Raw genomic sequence first — 18,619 nt, 5'->3', positions numbered from 1 at the left:
GCTCGTTGCTGATGTATTGCAGGGTAATTTTACCTTGTACGCTGGTCGAGACCCTAGTGCGGGGACCACTCTGTAACAGTGGTTGATGGGTTCCTTGTGGACACTTAGTCTATTTTTATTTTCTGACGGTCGATCACCCAAATGTGTTCTTATATCTTCACAGGGTCGTTCTTCTTTCCTCTTCCTTTTCTACCGCGGGGCTTCCTCTACATCTGCATATTTATGGGCCTATTGGATAGTTGGGCGTAGGTCTCAGGGTTTTTTCTTCGCAGGCTAGGGAGTAGATCTCCAGACCTTAATGCTTCCATAAACAATGTTAGGGCTGTTCGATCATTCAAGTCCTTTGCTATTTGCATTTGTTTTTGCCATCGCTTTAGAAATTTTTCCAATGTCTCTAACTATTCTTGCTGTACTGAAGTTAAGACCATGGAGTATTTTTTGTCTCTTATGTTTCCAGCGAAGTGCGTTAAAAACTGCTTTGTCAAGGTCTCGAAACAATTGATAGCTTGGGGTGGTAGTGACATGAACCATTGCTGCGCTGCCCCACTTAGTGTTGAGAAGAAGGCGTGGCAGTACATAGGATCTTCCACTCTTATCATCCTTGATGTAGCAAAAATAAGATGTGGTGAGCTCGGGTGTGTTATGTCGTCCTTAGTGGATTGGGGGATATAGCACGCAGTATGCAATCACAATAAACTAGGCACTAGCATAAGAAAATCAACAAGAAGCTAAGCAAACTACAAGTTTAAGAAAATGATAAGACTAACACATATACACAAAGATAAACACAAAATAAAGAAAAGGACTCAAGCTAGGGAGCATTATCTTCTAGATACATAGCACAACCTAAGGATTGGGGAAAACAAGTAACCAAGGAATCAAGCGGGAATGCATATAGGTATCCTAGTCTACGAACCATTCTCATGATTAATAAACAAGGATTAGAACAAGGAATTGCCCCACTTCCGTGACGTATCAATTCCAAGTCCATCGAGCACACAAAGCATCTAAAGTCCACAATTTCCCCTATTTTCATACGAAGAAATCGGGTCTATGCAAGGGGTGGCTTGGATTCATCACCCAACTCTCATTGAGGCAAGGAATCCTCCAAAAACGTGCCAATGAATGTGTACATCAAACATTAACAAGATATAAACACAACACCTTCATAAACACATGAACCCTAGGTAGTGTTCTTTCCATTATACAATAATCACAAATCAAACATCAAGATAGAAAATACAACCCTAACTCAAGTCCATAAACTAACTACTCATGATTAAATAGCATAAAGAACACAAAAACATAAATGTAAAGCATAAACATTGCAATGGAAAAGAGATAAGGGAAAGAACACTTCTCTAAAGAAATTGATGCTAAATCTTGGAATCCAAGTGTTCAATCCTTGAATACAAGCTTGAAATATGATAAAAAACCTAAATCTACACCTAATCTAACACTAAAATAGTAAAATATGAAAGGAAAGAGTAGAAAATAGTTAGGGTTCGAATGGGGTTCAAAACCGAGTAGAAATGAGTGAAAACTCAGCTTAAAAGGGGCAGAGGCGGGGGGCTCTACGCGTCGAGAATTTACAAAATGTAAATCGCGCTGATCTGCCCAGATTTGACGCGTTGAGTGCTTCTCTTCAACGCAACTCGTACTTGTAGGCTGATTTTGACCACTTTATGCTCAGAATTAGGCTTTGATGTCTTCATGAAAGTTGTAGCTCTTTGAGTCTTCTTTCCAGTGGTGCAATAATCACTTTATTTGGACATTCCTAGGTCGAGATATGATCAAAAACTAAGACATCGACGTGCAGGTCGGGAATCGCAATGTATTGATCTTTTTCTTCTATTTTGCTTTGGTTTGCCCAAATGACCAAGACCATTGAATACACCACTCTTAGGCTCCCTTGGAAGTGTTTTGTCCATCCTCTTAGCTTCTCCTTGGCTCCCATGGACTCCCAATCCATCCAAAATGCTTCTTTTGACTCCAATGACCACCAAAGTGCATGATACTACTCATTTTTGCTTCCAAATCTTTTCAAACCAAACTCCTTGCAAAATAACACAATTTAGTCCTAATCTCATGAAATTTGAAATGATCTATATGCAAAATAGCTTAGTGAAAAGAGTGAAAAATATAGACAAATAAGCACTTATCAATCCTCATCCCTGTTCGAAAGCTGATCAAGTGATCATCGGGGTTGCCCGTCCCGTTGAATGTGGGCATCGCCGGGCATTCAAAGTCTTTTGGTGTGCGATATTCTTGGATTTCTATGGAGAATGGGTTGGTGGACAGCGAAGACCAAGTGGTCGACCGGTTCTTTCTACCCTTGGTCTCCATCTAGAGCTCGGGGGTCTCACCACAACTTTCTAGCAAGCCATATAGAGAGCCCTCTCTAGTACGCTCTACCCCTTGCGATTCCCGCGTGCGGAGGCATGCCATTTGAGCGGCTCTCGCTCGCCGTTGGAGGTTGAGCCTTGTTTTCCATCGGGGTCGTTCAACCGTTGGATTTCCTTTTCATAGTCGTGTGTTGGGGGTTGTTCGCTAGAAAGTCCTAGGCGGTCAAGGATTGAGACCGTGCGACGATGTTCTCTGGGTGAGTTCGATTCCTGCGTTCTCTCGGGTGGTCTGTCCCTGTTGTTTACTGTATCTGAATGATATTGACGAGAGTGGTCAAGTGGGAACTCGCCTCTAAGTATGCAGTCGCGCTGCAAGACTACCAGGAGGTGCTCAGCGGCCTCCACTACAGTAGGAGGAAGTTCGACCGGTTGGGTCTGTGGGACGCCAGCGACCAATAGACGTGTGCTCGGATGAGTCTCCTGCTCTTCTCGAGTATTTTTCAAATTGACACCTTCTCTTCGGAGCACTGACCGGCTGGGCAGCATGCGAGAGATAGGCCGATTGAGGGTTTCTCGCCGGTCTCGAATGGACCGGCCAGTGCAGGTTTTACGTCGAGTGCTCCGCATGATTATGGTTTCGATAATGTGTTTTAGGTTTGAGGAACGAACGTAAACTTTTCGTATCGATCCCCACAGACGAAACCAATGTTGGTTTTATGACTTTTGGGCAGTCAACGGCAGGCCAACACTACCGTTAGAATAACGAGAATATAGTAAAAATATAGGAGAAATATATAGAAAAAAATATAGGAACTTTGTATGGATGAATATTGTTTTGTGAATACCGAGAGTCGTCCCCCTCCCCATGTGTGGGGGGTCTATTTATGCATATTTTGGGCCTAGAGCCCTACAAGGAATAAGAATTCTAGACTGCCTCATATTGGGAGTCTTAGTTACATAATGAGACCTAATTCTATTATACTAGAGATAATGAGACCAATTCTGATTATATTGGGAATAACAGGCTCAATCCTCGACAAATTCTTGGGTTGCTCTGTCCTGTACGTCCTTCTTGGGCTTCCATAATCCAGTTGCTTTTCTTGGATCGGTCTATATAAAAAATGCCAAAGGTATGTAACTATTTAACTATCAAGCACCTTGTGCTCAGATGTCACCTCTATGGCTACCTTTGAGGGAAGATCACAAGATCGAACTCCGTGTTGGGGTCTTGACTCTTTGGACTGCAATAGATAGAGAAAGTATAGAATACTATCTTGTAGTAGAGTCAATAGTATTAAAAAAAAAACTATTTAGCTCGCTTAGGCATCTATTGTGGGTTATAACCAACATCTAATGTGTTTCTAATTTTTAAAAAATTAATGGACTTTAGGTGTCATTCACACAAAAAGAACAGATGCAAAAAGGCAAATTATGCTGTGCGATGCAAAAACGGCGCCGTTTTACTTAAATAAAAAAAATCATCTTCGATTGCCGTTAGTTACGTAAACATATGTTCATAATTTTATAATTTCACATTCTGAATTTATAGTTATGAAATTATGGATGTGTAGTTATGCAATTCTGGATTTATAGTTATGAAGTTATGGATGTGTAATTATGCATGCAATTCTGAATGTATATTTATGAAGTTATAATTTCATATTCTGAATGTATAGTTATGAAGTTATGGATGTGTAGTTATGCAATTTTGAATGTATAATTATGAAGTTATGGATGTGTAGTTATGCAATTCTGGATGTATAGTTATGAAGTTATGGATGTGTAGTTATGCAATTCTGGATTTATAGTTATGAAGTTATGGATGTGTAGTTATGCAATTCTGAATGTATAGTTATGAAGTTATGGATGTGTAGTTATGCAATTCTGGATTTATAGTTATGAAGTTATGGATGTGTAGTTATGCAATTCTGAATGTATAGTTATGAAGTTATGGATGTGTAGTTATGCAATTCTGGATTTATAGTTATGAAGTTATGGATGTGTAGCTATTCAATTCTGGATGTATAGTTATGAAGTTATGGATGTGTAGTTTGCAATTCAGATTTTATAGTTATGAAGTTATGGATGTGTAGTTATGCAATTCTGGATGTATAATTATGAAGTTATGGATGTGCAGTTATGCAATTCTGATTTATTTATTTTTTTAAGTCGGACGTCAAAATGACATCGTTTTTGCAACCGTGTGCACCATGCATGTTACACACGGTTGCACAGCATAACGCTCCATGCATAAAGCCCCTGCTTGCAATTTTAAATGATGACTTTAGGCATATACTTTTAATAAGTTACACAACTAATTACAAAAGTATCATTGCACAATTTTAAGTATCATTTTTTTTTTATAAACAGAACCCTAAAGTCTTTTTTTTTTGTCCAAATTAAAGTAGGCAATGAGTGGACTAGGAGGATGACAACATTCTTCAAACCATTATATAACTTTACATTACCCAATCGATCCATGAAACACACCTACACAATTTCACAAATTAAATTGTTTCTAAAACCTCTAAGTATGTAGTGTTAAAAAAAAAAAAAAAAAAAAAAACAAACAAACAAACAAAAGGGAAAATGACACTTTTTCATCCTGAAATATAGGTTTATAGCACTTTTTTCCTAAATTATTCGTATATCTACATTTGTCCCTTCAATTATTTTAAAAGGGACAGTTTGTCCTCATTTAATGATAAATCGACATTTTTACCCTTAAAATAATTATTTCATTTATTTTTCTTTTCTAACAAATTATTGCTTATAGGTAGGGATGACATCGAACTAACCGGACACTATAGCAACCGGACTAAAATGGTAAGGATGGTTCTTATTATGATTCAGAACCGGAAAAATAAAATAAAATAAAATAATTATTAAATTTAGACTATTCTAAAATAGAAAATAGAATTTACAAAAATAAATAAATAAATAAAATTTGAACTAGCAGTTCAAACCGAAATTGGAATAAGAATAAATGCGAATTGGAACCGAACAGATTTGTAAACACCGTTTGTAAATGATAAATTTGTTCGGTTTCGATTCGCATTTATTCTTATTCCAGTTTACAAAATTTATTTATTTGTATAAATTCTATTTTATATTTTTAAATAGTCTAAAAAAATGAGATCGAAAAGGTTTGATCCAAGCCTAAGCTCGTGTGCGCCGGCACCTCCGGGCATGAATGTCGTCCGGAAAGCTTATGAACCTCTGAAGCAGCCAGTGAAGTGGGCCTTGAGGCCGGATGAAGTTCCAGTCAGCCAGTCAGCCTTGAGGCCGGATGAAGTGAAGTTCACCAGTGAAGTCTTCCTCACGTGAAGCCAGTGAAGTCCGGCTTCAGCCTTGAGGCCGGATGAAGTGAAGTTCACCACTGAAGCAGCCAGTGAAGGCAGCTTCACGTGAAGTCGGCCTTGAGGCCGGATAAAGTTCCAGCAGCCAGTGAAGTCGGCCTCACGTGAAGTCGACCTTGAGGCCGGATGAAGTTCCAGCAGCCAGTGAAGTCGGCCTTGAGGCCGGATGAAGATGAAGTTTCGGCCTGAAGGCCGAAAAGCAAAAGCTGAACCCTGGCCGAAAAGCTTAACCCTGTACGCCAACGGTCTGGAACCCAAAAGTTCTGACTGTTGTGAAGATTAAATTCATCCTTTACGGAATTAATATTGCTTTAATTCTAATTTTTTGAATTCTGAATTTAATCCTAGTTAGTGGGCATGGTTGTTGCAGGTGTTACACAATTGGTTTTAATACCAATTTAAATGCCATATTGAAGGATATCTAACTCCTTCAACCCTATATAAGAGAGGGTAGATCAGCAGGTTTTTAAACAAAACAAGAAACAAGGAATTTCACTACGTTTTCAGCTTCCAAAACACTGCTTCTACTCCTTTCTTTAGCCAAGTGTGTTCTATACTTTGCTTTGTTCGCCGGATTCTTTGTTTGGGTACTCAAACACTGAATCGTAGCACGTTTTATCCTGGGAAACTTAGGCTACAACGCTCCTAGCACTCGTGGGAGATAGCAAATAAGGTTTTAAGGAAAAGAACGATTTGTTCAAACTCGTGCTAACCACTATCCAAATCATCCACCTTTTCCTTCCCTTTTTCTGTTTTTCCTATATAATAATAATCTTTCTGTAGGGTTATTATTTTTGAATTTTTCCACCTTATTACCCAACAATCCCTACTGTTTTAGTTCAGTTGCTATAGTGTCTGGTTCGGTTCAAATCGAACCATGATAATCCCTATATACAAGTAATAATTTGTTAGAAAAGAAAAAAATAAATGAATTAATTATTTTATGGTAAAATGTCTATTTAACATAAAGCGTAGAAAATATCCATTGAGAAGATATATATGGATACATAAATAATTAAGAGAAAAAAAATGCTATAATAATACTATAATTGAGGGAAAAAATACTATTTTTCTAACCGAAAATAAAATAAAGCAAGTAAAAGACTTCTGTTGTAAACTAACTTGTACTTAGAGCATCCATAGTAGAGAAAAATATGGGGTTAATGTCAGATTAAATATTTTAGGTGGGGTTATTTACAAGTGTGGGGTGGGGTTATTTCAAGAAATAGTTGTCCTGCAAGAGTTGAGATATTTCTCTTCCCAGGGAAGCATGGTTTGCTGTGCGCGTTTCGCGCACAACAGCCGCCCACACTTTATATATATATATATATATATATATATATATATGTATATATATATATGTGTGTGTGTGTGTGTGTGTGTGTATATGTGTATATATATATATATATATATATATGTGTGTGTGTGTGTGTGTGTGTGTGTGTGTGTGTGTGTGTGTGTGTGTGTGTGTGTGTGTGTGTGTGAGAGAGAGATAAAAAATTAATTTTAAATTTTTTTCTCTCCCTTCTCACATTCTCTTTCCACTACTACACAGCAGGCCTTTAACGTCGGCTAAATAGAGCTTTTAACGTCGGCTATGTTCTGTAGTTGTTCTGGGCGACGTTGTAAATATTATCTATAACGTCGGCTATTTATATAGCCGACGTTATATATTATTTTTTTAAAAAAATAAATAATGTTTACAATGTCAGCTAATAGCATTTAGCCGACGTTGTATAGTATTTAAAAAAAAAATTAAAATACTTACAACGTCGGTTAAATGCTATTAGCCGACGTTGTAGGTATTTTAATTTTTTATAAAATACCTACAACGTCGGCTATTAGCATTTAGCCGACGTTGTAAGTATTTTAATTTTTTTTAAAATACTATACAACGTCGGCTAAACGCTATTAGCCGACGTTGTAAACGTTATTTATTTATTTTTAAATATATTCAATGTCGGCTATTACTTAATAGCCGACGTTGTATGTTTTTTTTTTAATATACAATTTATTTGTCCATTTATACCCAAAAACCTGCTCAAATCTACTCACAACCACAATCACAACCTAAACCTGCTCAATTTCTCACAACCACAACAAAAACCTGCTCAAATATTGCATCACAACCACAACAAAATATGTAGAATCTAATATTTATAATGAAACAAGTAATAAAAGTAATAAATCTCACAATTTGATACTAATTAATAATACAAGTTAACATTATCAAAAACTAATATCAATTTGTTCAATTTACATACTTAACCATACATCAACAAAGAAGTCGTCCCATACATCTCTTACTTGATCAATTTCTTGTTGAGTGTAGCTCGATCTACCAACTCTCTCAACAATCTACAAAGTTGATAATTATTAAATAATTAGTAAGCTAGCATTTTTAAAATTAGAAAGAGAAAGGTATTATATTAAATTACATGCCTTATCCATTCCCGCACATGCTTCTTTGGAAAGAATTTCAAGCATGTATTTCATCACATAATATCCACATGCCGTAGTTCCAACTTGTTGAGCATACTACATTTGAATTAAATTACATTTAAAATTTTATTTAATAAAAAACAATAAAATATATGTAATTTTACAAATGTATAAAATACTTACCAAAACCGTAGTTCGTTTTGGTGAACGAGTTGATCCATTGCTTCTCAACAACTTTGCTGAATTGACACACCTAAAATTATAAGAGATTAGTTTACATAAATACTTTATACTTTATTAATTATACATATTAATACTTATAACACTACTGGAAATTCTGAAATTTCCGACAACTTGAAAGTGATCTTAAATCAAGTTGAAAGTCTTGTTCCGACCACTTTTGGTATCCGGAAAAACCTTTGTTGCTATTTCCGACCACTTTTTGGACTTTTTGGTATCAACTTAATTTAAGATCATTTTCAGGTGGTCGGAAATTTCAGAATTTCCAGTAGTGTAAGTTCACATACTTTTTTCAACAATATCTTTGATGTCATCACGTGGCTGGCCTCCAATTGAATCAAACCAATAGATTTCATTAAGTTGAGGACAAATTGCCATCAACATCCAATGATCACTACAAATCAATAATGTATTAGTTGTAAGTAAACAATTAAAACTCACTTTAAAATATATGGCGCTAGATAGCATTGTTTTTGGCCATATTGCATGGTGACGTTGATATACCCTGTCCGTTCATCTATAGAATTCGAAATTGGTTGAATGAAATGTGGATCTAAGAAGCCATATGTGGTCTTTGATGCCAAATCAAATTTGTCATAAAGACCCCTATTCAAAAGTACAATCAATAATATATATTAGTAATATAATAGATGAAATGAAAAATATTATATAAACAAATATAAGTAAAGAACTTAATTATTATCTTATAAAGAACTGCAATATGGAAACATCTAATGTCTCCATCCTTAAGAAACGTATAATCTCCAATGGGTCAAGTTGTAAGGGATAGTCAACATCGCCCACAATACCACGCTCCATCTTTATCACAACATTTTCATCAAGTTTGCGAATAATTTTATATACTTTAGACATCGAGGACTCAAAGAAGTCGGATCAGCTATATTCAGATCAGCAAAAGGTCGTTGCACACCGGAATCATAAGTCATTTGTACCTGTTCAATATAACTAACAATTACTATTTTTAAAAACTAAATTAAACGCTATTTTAAAATCCAAAAATTTATAAAATACATACCTCATCAGCTTCGGTATACAACTCAACCAACTTCTTTGGCCAAATAATAAAGTTGTGCAATGCATCCCTTAACAGTTGAACCTCATCGGTAGGGAAGGGTACCTTTGCACTTGACACGAGAATTTCAGTCACGGTGACCTTCACTTGATTCGCATGTATTTGTATCCCGTGAACCCTTTCGGCCTTGTAAACTGTCCCACGTGCAACTTTACGTCTAATGGGATCTTCCAAATACAATTCACATCCGGCTCCTAACTGCATGAATTCATATTAAGAAATAGGTAAAATGTTTTTAATAAATAATAAGATTAGTTATAATTGATTACTTACGGCCGATAAATCAGCAAAAGGGTCTGGAGAGCTTGCTTTTTCACTTTGACCATGTGGTTGGACAGCTACACGCATGTCTTCCTCCTGCCTTGATGGTATAGGTTGAGCCGCTGGAGTCCTCATACTACTAATTTCATCCCTCTTCTCTCGAATGGCTGCTTGCAAGGATGTTTCATATTCCTCTCGGGCAACCGCTAACGCCTCAGCAACTGCTGTCTTAATCATATCTTTCACTTGTGGTGTAGACTGGCTTTGACGACGTTTTGCATGACCAAAGTAGCTTTTTAAGCCATGTGCTCTACCCATGGCTCTAACACGTCCGCAATGCTCATCCGTACCTATGTCACTAGACAATATATCTTGTGTACTGGACTCAACAAACTCTCCTTGAGAAGCTTGCAATGATAGCAAATCCTAACATATAAAAACAATATTTAATAATGATTACTAGCTATCTTAATAATGTAGAAAATTTTAACATTTTACTTACAATCTTTTCCACGACCATTTTAGTCGCTTCGTTGTTGATATTTCCTGATTTGTTCATTCTTGCCCTCTTCCACTTTTCATGTCTAGCTGGCGGAGATGGAAGAACAACTACTGACGATGGATCTGATCTTGCAACTTCTTCTTGTTCTTTCATCTTCTCATCCATCATAATCTTCTCCAATCTCTTATAGCCTCCTCAGGCTAAATGATGTGGATGAACATTCTTACTCCGTATTTCTTGATGTTTCTTTCTTGATTCCTAAACAAAAAAAAAAACATTAAGTAAAAATATATATATCTTTAATATATTTGAGTTAATAAATAATTGATAGAAAAATTATAATATATACCTCAAACTCTACAGTTTTACGCCGCTCCACGTACGTTTTCCATATATTTGGATCAACAAATGTGTATTTTTTACATGGAGTATTCTTTATTGGGTCTTCATTATGGAATATGTAGTCTCTGTTCAATCTAGCTTTAAAATCTCTCCACCATTCACCCGCATATTTCATCAAAAAATCCTTCAGATCCGCATCATCAGTGGGAATATCATAAACGCTCTGCAAGACAAGATTACTTATTAGAAACAAATTAAATACAATTAATTCAATAGTTTTATAAATAAGTTGCATACTGTGATATCATCCCACACCAACGCTTTACTCTCTTCTGGGACCACTTTCCAATCTTTATATGTGATTGGAACTTTGCTCCGTGCAATCAACGCAAAGTAACTTTTGAATTGGGTGCTCCCTGGCCCAAGAGCTTCGTGTTTACTATTAAATTGAACCACCAATTTTGTGTCACCACGCCCAGAAATTAATTTTGTCATAACGGTGGCACCCCTCTTCTTAGCTTTGGTATTAGTACCTTTAGCTTGGATGGTACTATCAACAGGGGGGTCATTTGATGAATCCATATGCCTGTTTAGCAAAGAAATTATTAGTGAATTGACAAAAGAATAATATACATAAATATAACTGTAAATATTTAGATATAGTAAACACAATAAGAAGTTAAAGCATTACAAATAATAATCAATTCTCCCATAGCCCTTCATGATGATCATCACGTGATGCATGCACTTCATCTATCTCATTATCTATAATAACTGGTAATAAACTTGAAGAAAAGGGTGGTATTTCCTCAATCTCATAACTAACATCTTCATTCCCTTCACCAGTAATTTGTCTCTTTCCATGAAGAACAACAGACCATTTTTTATCACTAGGATCAGTAACAAAAAAATACTTGTTTTGCTTGAGATGCCATTATGAATTGCTCATTTTTGTGACCTTCCCTGTTCAAATCGACAAGTGTAAACCATAACTCATCAGCTTTAACACCGTGTTTACTATCTACCCATTTACATCGGAACATCGGCACTTTGAACTGAACATAATCAACCTCCCATATTTCTTCAATCACACCATAATATGACAACTCTGCAATGACTGGATTTTTATCTTTCGAACTACTGAAGTGCACTGAATTTGCAACCAAAGAAACTCCACTATTTTGCATAGTGCTCTTTTCATCTTGTTTTTTTTTTTGTATAAAAAGAAAATCCATTTATATCATATCCAGTATAACATATGACTTGCATACAAGGACCATGAGCTAACCATCGTACTGTTTCAGAATAGTTAGTAGCACTCAGAACTTTATTCTTGAACCAACTAATAAAAGTACGATTATGTTCGCTCACAATCCACATGTCTGTCTTTCTTGGATTTTGCTCTTTAATCAATGCCTTGTGCTCATCTAAATATGGCTCGACTTCACTTGTATTATGCAAGATGTACAAATGTGCTTCCTCATTATCTTCACGAGGCATACCGGCTACTTTGCGTCTTCGAGTACCTTTCCCAGCACTTCTTCCTTCATGTCGATACTTAGAAAGACCAATAGCTTCTACCCCCGCCAAATATTCAGTACAAAATTCAGTTACCTCCTCAGCAATATAGCTTTCAACAATAGATGCTTCTGGTCGATATCGGTTCCTCACATAACCTTTTAAGACTTTCATGTACCGTTCAAATGGGTACATCCACATCAAATAAGCAGGACCGCACTGTTTGATCTCTCGCACCAGATGTACAACCAAATGAACCATGACATCAAAAAATGACGGTGGAAAATACATCTCTAACTGACACAATGTAACAATAATGCCATTTTGCAATTCATCTAGTTTGTCTGGATCAATCACTTTTCCACAGATAGCATTGAAAAAGAAACAAAACCTTATAATAGTATATCTCAACTTTTTGGGCAATATACCTCTAACAGCCACTGGCAATATATAGTTGCTGCATTAAGGCATGACAATCATGAGATTTCAATCCCACCAATTTTAAATCTTGCATATTCACAAGTGTTCTAATATTTGATGAGTACCATTGTGGTACCTTGACTCCACGTAAACACTCACAAAAACTTATTTTCTCCTTTCTTGATAAAGTATGAGCAGCTGGAGGCAAATATGTCTTCTTATCCCCTTGGCGTGGAGCTAATGTTGCTCTTATGTCTCATTACAATCAATTCTAATCTAGCATTGAGTCCATCTTTAGTCTTACCTTTTATATCTAAAAGAGTTCCAACAAGACTATCACACACATTTTTCTCCACATGCATCACATCAATACTATGTCTCACATCTAATGTCTTCCAATATGGAAGATCAAAAAATATGGATTTCTTTTTCCATGGACTCTTTTCATTTGGAGGTACCTCAACATTAGCTCTTAACCTCTTACCTCTTTGAGATTTAAGCTTTTGAGTTTTACCAAAAGTAACATTTATACCTTTTACACGTTCATAAACTTCAATCCCAGTCATTGGTTGTGGAGCATCTGTATAGTCTTGTTGCCCATTGAAAACCTTTTTTAATCTCCTGTAAGGGTGAGCTCTATCAAGAAACCTCTGGTGACCCAAGTAGACTGTCTTTCTGCCATGGACAAGTTGTGTATAACATGTATTATCTTCACATATAGGGCATGCCTTATGTCCTTTGACACTATACCCAGCCAGGTTTCCATAAGCTGGAAAGTCATTGATTGTGCGAAAAAGCATAGCATGCAACTTAAAATTCTCTTTCCGGTAGGCATCAAACACTAACACACCTTCATCCCACAATTTTTTCAAGTCATCAATCAAAGGTGCCAAAAAGACATCTACATCATTACCGGGTTGTTTTGGGCTAGAAATCATCAAGGACAGTAATATATATTTGCGTTTCATACACAACCAAGGAGGTAGATTATAAATCACTAACATAACTGGCCACGAGCTATGCTTGCTACTTAGGTTCCCGTGAGGGTTTATACCATCTGTACAAAGGCCAAGTCTAAGATTTCTGGACTCATTGCCAAATTCAGGAAAAACATTATCAAAGGTTTTCCATTGAGTAGAATCAGCTGGGTGTCGAAGCTTGCCATCAGAAATTTTTTGATCTGCATGCCATGTTAAGTTTTTCGCGTCGCTTGGATTTGCAAACATACGCTTAAATCTTGGAAGAATTGGGAGATACCACATAACTTTAGCTGGTGGCCCTTTCGAACTTGCCTTACCAATAACATGCTCTCTTATTTTGTACCGAGATGCCCCACAAATCGGACATGCATTCAATTCTTTGTAATCATTCCTAAACAATATGCAATCGTTAGGACAAGCATGTATCTTTTCATACTCCATACCCATGGGACACATAATCTTCTTTGCATCATATGTACTCTTCGGGAGTCCATTATCTTCTGGGAGCATATCGTTTATTAAATCAAGTAAAGCAGTAAAGCTCTTGTCGCTCCATCCATTCCCAGCTTTTAAGTTGAATAATTTCAAAACAGTAGATAAGCGAGTATATTTACTACACCCGGGCCATAAAGGCTGTTTTGAATCATTTAATAATTCATCCAACTCATTTGATCGATTTGTGAACTCTTCTCCAACATCACGGAACATTTCGTCCAACCTATCTTCAGACTCATCATCTTCATTTGTTTCGTTGTCAACATACATGTTAGATGTACTAGTTTCTCTTCCTCCTTCACCGTGCCATATCCATTTTGTATAATTTAGATTAATTCCATCAGAAATTAGATGATCATATATGTCCTTGGCACTTAATAGTTTTAGATTACAACACTTCTTACAAGGACACCAAAACGTTGCATCATTATTTGGAAGATGACGTTTTGCAAACTCTATAAATTCTCTAACTCCGACTTCATATTCCGTACTCAACCGAGAAGCTTTCATCCAACTTTTATCCATCACAAGTCAATCTAGGATAATATTAATTCCAATTAAACTTTTGTTAACATTGATTCAACTCTATCTAAAATAATTGTTGTGGTGAAAATAGACTAGTAATTACAAATATATACAAATAAACCCTAAAATGCAAATAAATTGACTAAAATTCAAAATTAATCAATAATAATTACAAATATATAAAAATAAATCCTAAAATGCAAATAAATTTGTAAAATAAAATAAGAAAATTAAAGAAACAAAAATTTATAAAAATGGAGAATGAAAATTAAAAAATTGAAAATTAAAAACATAGAAATGATGTAAACGACTTTTAAATTTTGCTATTTTGTCCAACTATAAGAAAAAAAAAAAAAACATCCATTTTTTGTCCTAAATGAAACTCCTAAGAAATTAAACTCCTAAGACTTAAACCAATTGGTATAAAGTATACACTCCACAAAAGTGAGAAGTCATCCCCAATACACTTAAAAAAGAGTTCAACGAGTAACCTAGTTGGTTTCGTTTGCATTTCATATGAAAGGCTAGCTGTCACAGAAGTTCATAAACCACTATAAAAATAGTCTCAATTTATCTATTACTTGCTCTTTTTTTTTTTTAATTGATCGCTTGAATTCAAACACACACGTATCATTTTCTAACTCTAGCAAACTTTCAGATTAGCTAGAAATCAAATTAGCAGGCTTATGCCTTTTGCTCTGAGAACTGTTGACAGTATTTACATTTCAAGAACGCATACTTTTTGTAGCATTCTCCATAGACAACACCAATGATTATTTTAGGAAACCATACCCATCATAAACTCATACTTTGCAATTAATCAATAATAATTATAAATATATACAAATAAACCCTAAAATGCAAATAAATGGACTAAAAATCGAAATTAATCAATAATAATTACAAATATATACAAATAAACTCTAAAATGCAAATAAATTGACTAAAATTCGAAATTAATCAATAAAAATTACAAATATATACAAATAAACCCAAAAATGCAAATAAATTGACTAAAATTCGAAATTAATCATTAAAACTTACAAATATATACAAACAAACCCTAAATTGCAAATCAATTTAATAAAATTCGAAATTAAAAGTATATATATATATTAAACTTACCGGCAGTCGTCCGTCGATGCCTCCGTCGACGATGGCGTAGCGGCGGAGGGAAGCTGCCGGTCTGAGACGGTGCGGCCGCGGGGAGGAGAGGGTGAAGCGGCGGCGGCGGGGGGTTTGCAATTGCAGCGGCGGGGGGTTTGCAATTGCAGCGGCGGCGGCGGAGGAATGAAGTTGCAGCGGCGGCGCGGGGACGACGTCGGCGGGGAAGGACTGTGCGCCGGGGACGACGTCGGCGGGTTGCAGCGGCGTCGGCAGCGGTGGTCTCAGATCGGGGAAGAAGAGATGGAGGAGATGGAGGAGAGGGGAGGAGATCGAAGAGATGGAGGAGATGGTCTGAGATGAGATCGGGTCGTCAGTCTTCTATATTTTATAACGTTTATAACGTCGGCTACCGGACGTTATAAAGAAAAAAAAATAATAAAAAAATTTAAAATGATACGACGTCGGCTAGATTGACAGCCGACGTCGTATTAGATTTATTTCTTTTTTTTTTTTCTTTATAACGTCGGCTAAAGGGATTTAGCCGACGTTATATATAAATAATTTTTTTTAAAAAAATAATAAACGACCTACAACGTCGGCTATTAGTATAGCCGACGTCGTAGGTTACGTATTTCTTTTATATTTCTATGTTTTATTTATAACGTCCGCTATTACTAAATAGCCGACGTTATAAACTTAATTATAAAAAAAAAATTTAAATATTTTTAACGTCGGCTATTTATATAGCCAACGTTAAAGACCCGACGTTGTATGTGAATTTTGTAGTAGTGTTCCTAATCACTCTTACATTCTCTTATAATATCTCCAACTGATAGTGTTACTTTTTTGTTACATCGCAATCAACTAAGGCTTTAAAGTCCAGGGATTCTCACCTATTAGACTTTTACCTTGTGTGGCCATGTGGGATCAATAAATGGAATTAATGAAACTTCGTTCTCACAATTTTCCACGTATGTAAATGCAGAAGAATTCCACCCAAGTTTTCTTTTGTAATACTTTTTCTTGGAATTGAAAGTCATGATGAACAACGAATTTGATAATTCTTCCGTTTCACATGAAACAACTGAACTACGAATTTGATAACTAATAGCAAGAGTAACATCATCGTATGAGACTTACTATATATTAACCCCACACGCTTTCTAGTTTCTTCCCAGGCCTTTCCCAAATCTTAAGTTGGAAAAACATTTTCTAAGAATTTTCAGTTCAAAGTGACAAGTGGGAAATTTTGACAAGACTTATTTAATTTGGGTAATTTCTAGAGAATTGAAAGAAACCTTCGGTTTGAATGTTCGTATATATGGTACATGAGAAAAAAAAAATTAAATAAGAAAGGAATTAACGTGTCTGCTAATTCTTTTTTCTTCTTCTTCTGCCTTTTATAAGTTTAACTAGTTTTTTATGGGTATTTCGCAAATGGAATTATGTTCAATGATTATTTTTAAATAAGTACTTCAAAGTATATTAATGTAAGATTATATATATGATGTTCATGCATAGGTGTTTAACTAGTTTTTTTACGCGCATTTCGCAAATGAAATTATATTCAATGATTATTTTTAAATAAGTACTTTAAAGTATATTAATGCAAGATTATATATAAGATGTTCATGCATAGGTAACTGAATACTGTAACGGTAGCTATTTTTGAATTTTTTTCATTTTCTGAATTTGCAAGATTTATTGCAGTATTGGTGTAGTCTCGGCATCTTTTCGATGCGTCAAGTGTGTCACGATGTTCTATGCATTTTTAATAATGAGTTTTAAATGTAGCTACGCATAATGATCTAATTACTATTTACATATTATTATCAACATAAAAGCATATCAATCCTTTAGTTGTTCTGCTCGCGGTACTTTTGGTTCAACCATTATTGTTGAATGAGTTCTTGTGAATATAGAAATTCATAGTTTATTTAAGAAATAAAATTAGATAAGGTGGTAAAAAGTACTCTGTAATACATTTTAAATCATCTTAATAAAAAAATATGATTTACCTTAAATTGAACAACGGTAAAGTAATCCGGAGATATTAAGGGGCAATTTTCCGCTTCAATTTCTTAGATTATTTGAATACTCTTTTTGTCAACAAATTCTTACCAAGTAGTTATTATGATTGACTTCAAACTGTTTTTTATTTTTGTTTTTTTATGGTATTAATAAAATACTTGGTAAATAAATATATAACATATTTTGTATTATAACTTTGATATTTAATTACAAGATAGTGTAAAAAGAAGACAATGGACAATGTAGTGAATATAAATAATTAATGAATTTGAAGGTAAGGAATCTTTGCTTGTAGAAAATAAAGATAATATAACTAATGAAATTATATCTCTTTTTTAATTTTTTGATAATGAATATTTTTTTTAATAAAGGCATTATAGACATCTACTTCTAAATTAAAGAAATGCATATGTATTAATTTTGGTTGTAGCTACTAATTTATATAATTTAATAAGAGTAATAGAGTGTGGTATTTACTTTTCATCCACAACAATGAAGTCATTGATTTTTTTTTTTTTTTATTTCCATTCGTTGTTGAAACAAATTGTTTTGGGAGTTTGTCAATGACAATTGCTACAATTGCTGTGAATAGAGGATGATAATAAATAATTCGAAATATATGGTTACAATAGATATTGTTATAATGATATAGTAAAAATTAACTTACAAATTTCTTTAAAAGTTTTCGTGCATTGATAAAATTCTGAGAATGATGTGTAAACTGCTTGTTCAATTGGAGCCAGTAGGATGTCAACATTGTCAATTCTTTGGACAATATAATGGTCCTCCATTTATAGTCCAGGTGCAGTTGTATTTCTGAGCATCAACTTTGTAGTTAGGTCGTGCAGGTCTGACAATGAAGTAACAACAATTTTGTTCGATAAAAAATAATAGTACAATATTTGTAAAGTAATGTACAATTGTACCATTATAGAAATACAAACAAACAATATTAATAC

Source organism: Ipomoea nil, unplaced genomic scaffold (assembly GCF_001879475.1).
Source record: "Ipomoea nil cultivar Tokyo-kokei standard unplaced genomic scaffold, Asagao_1.1 scaffold3056, whole genome shotgun sequence".
Lineage (NCBI taxonomy): Eukaryota > Viridiplantae > Streptophyta > Magnoliopsida > Solanales > Convolvulaceae > Ipomoea > Ipomoea nil.
The sequence above is the reverse complement of the archived record's forward strand: the minus strand, read 5'-3'. Positions refer to the sequence as shown.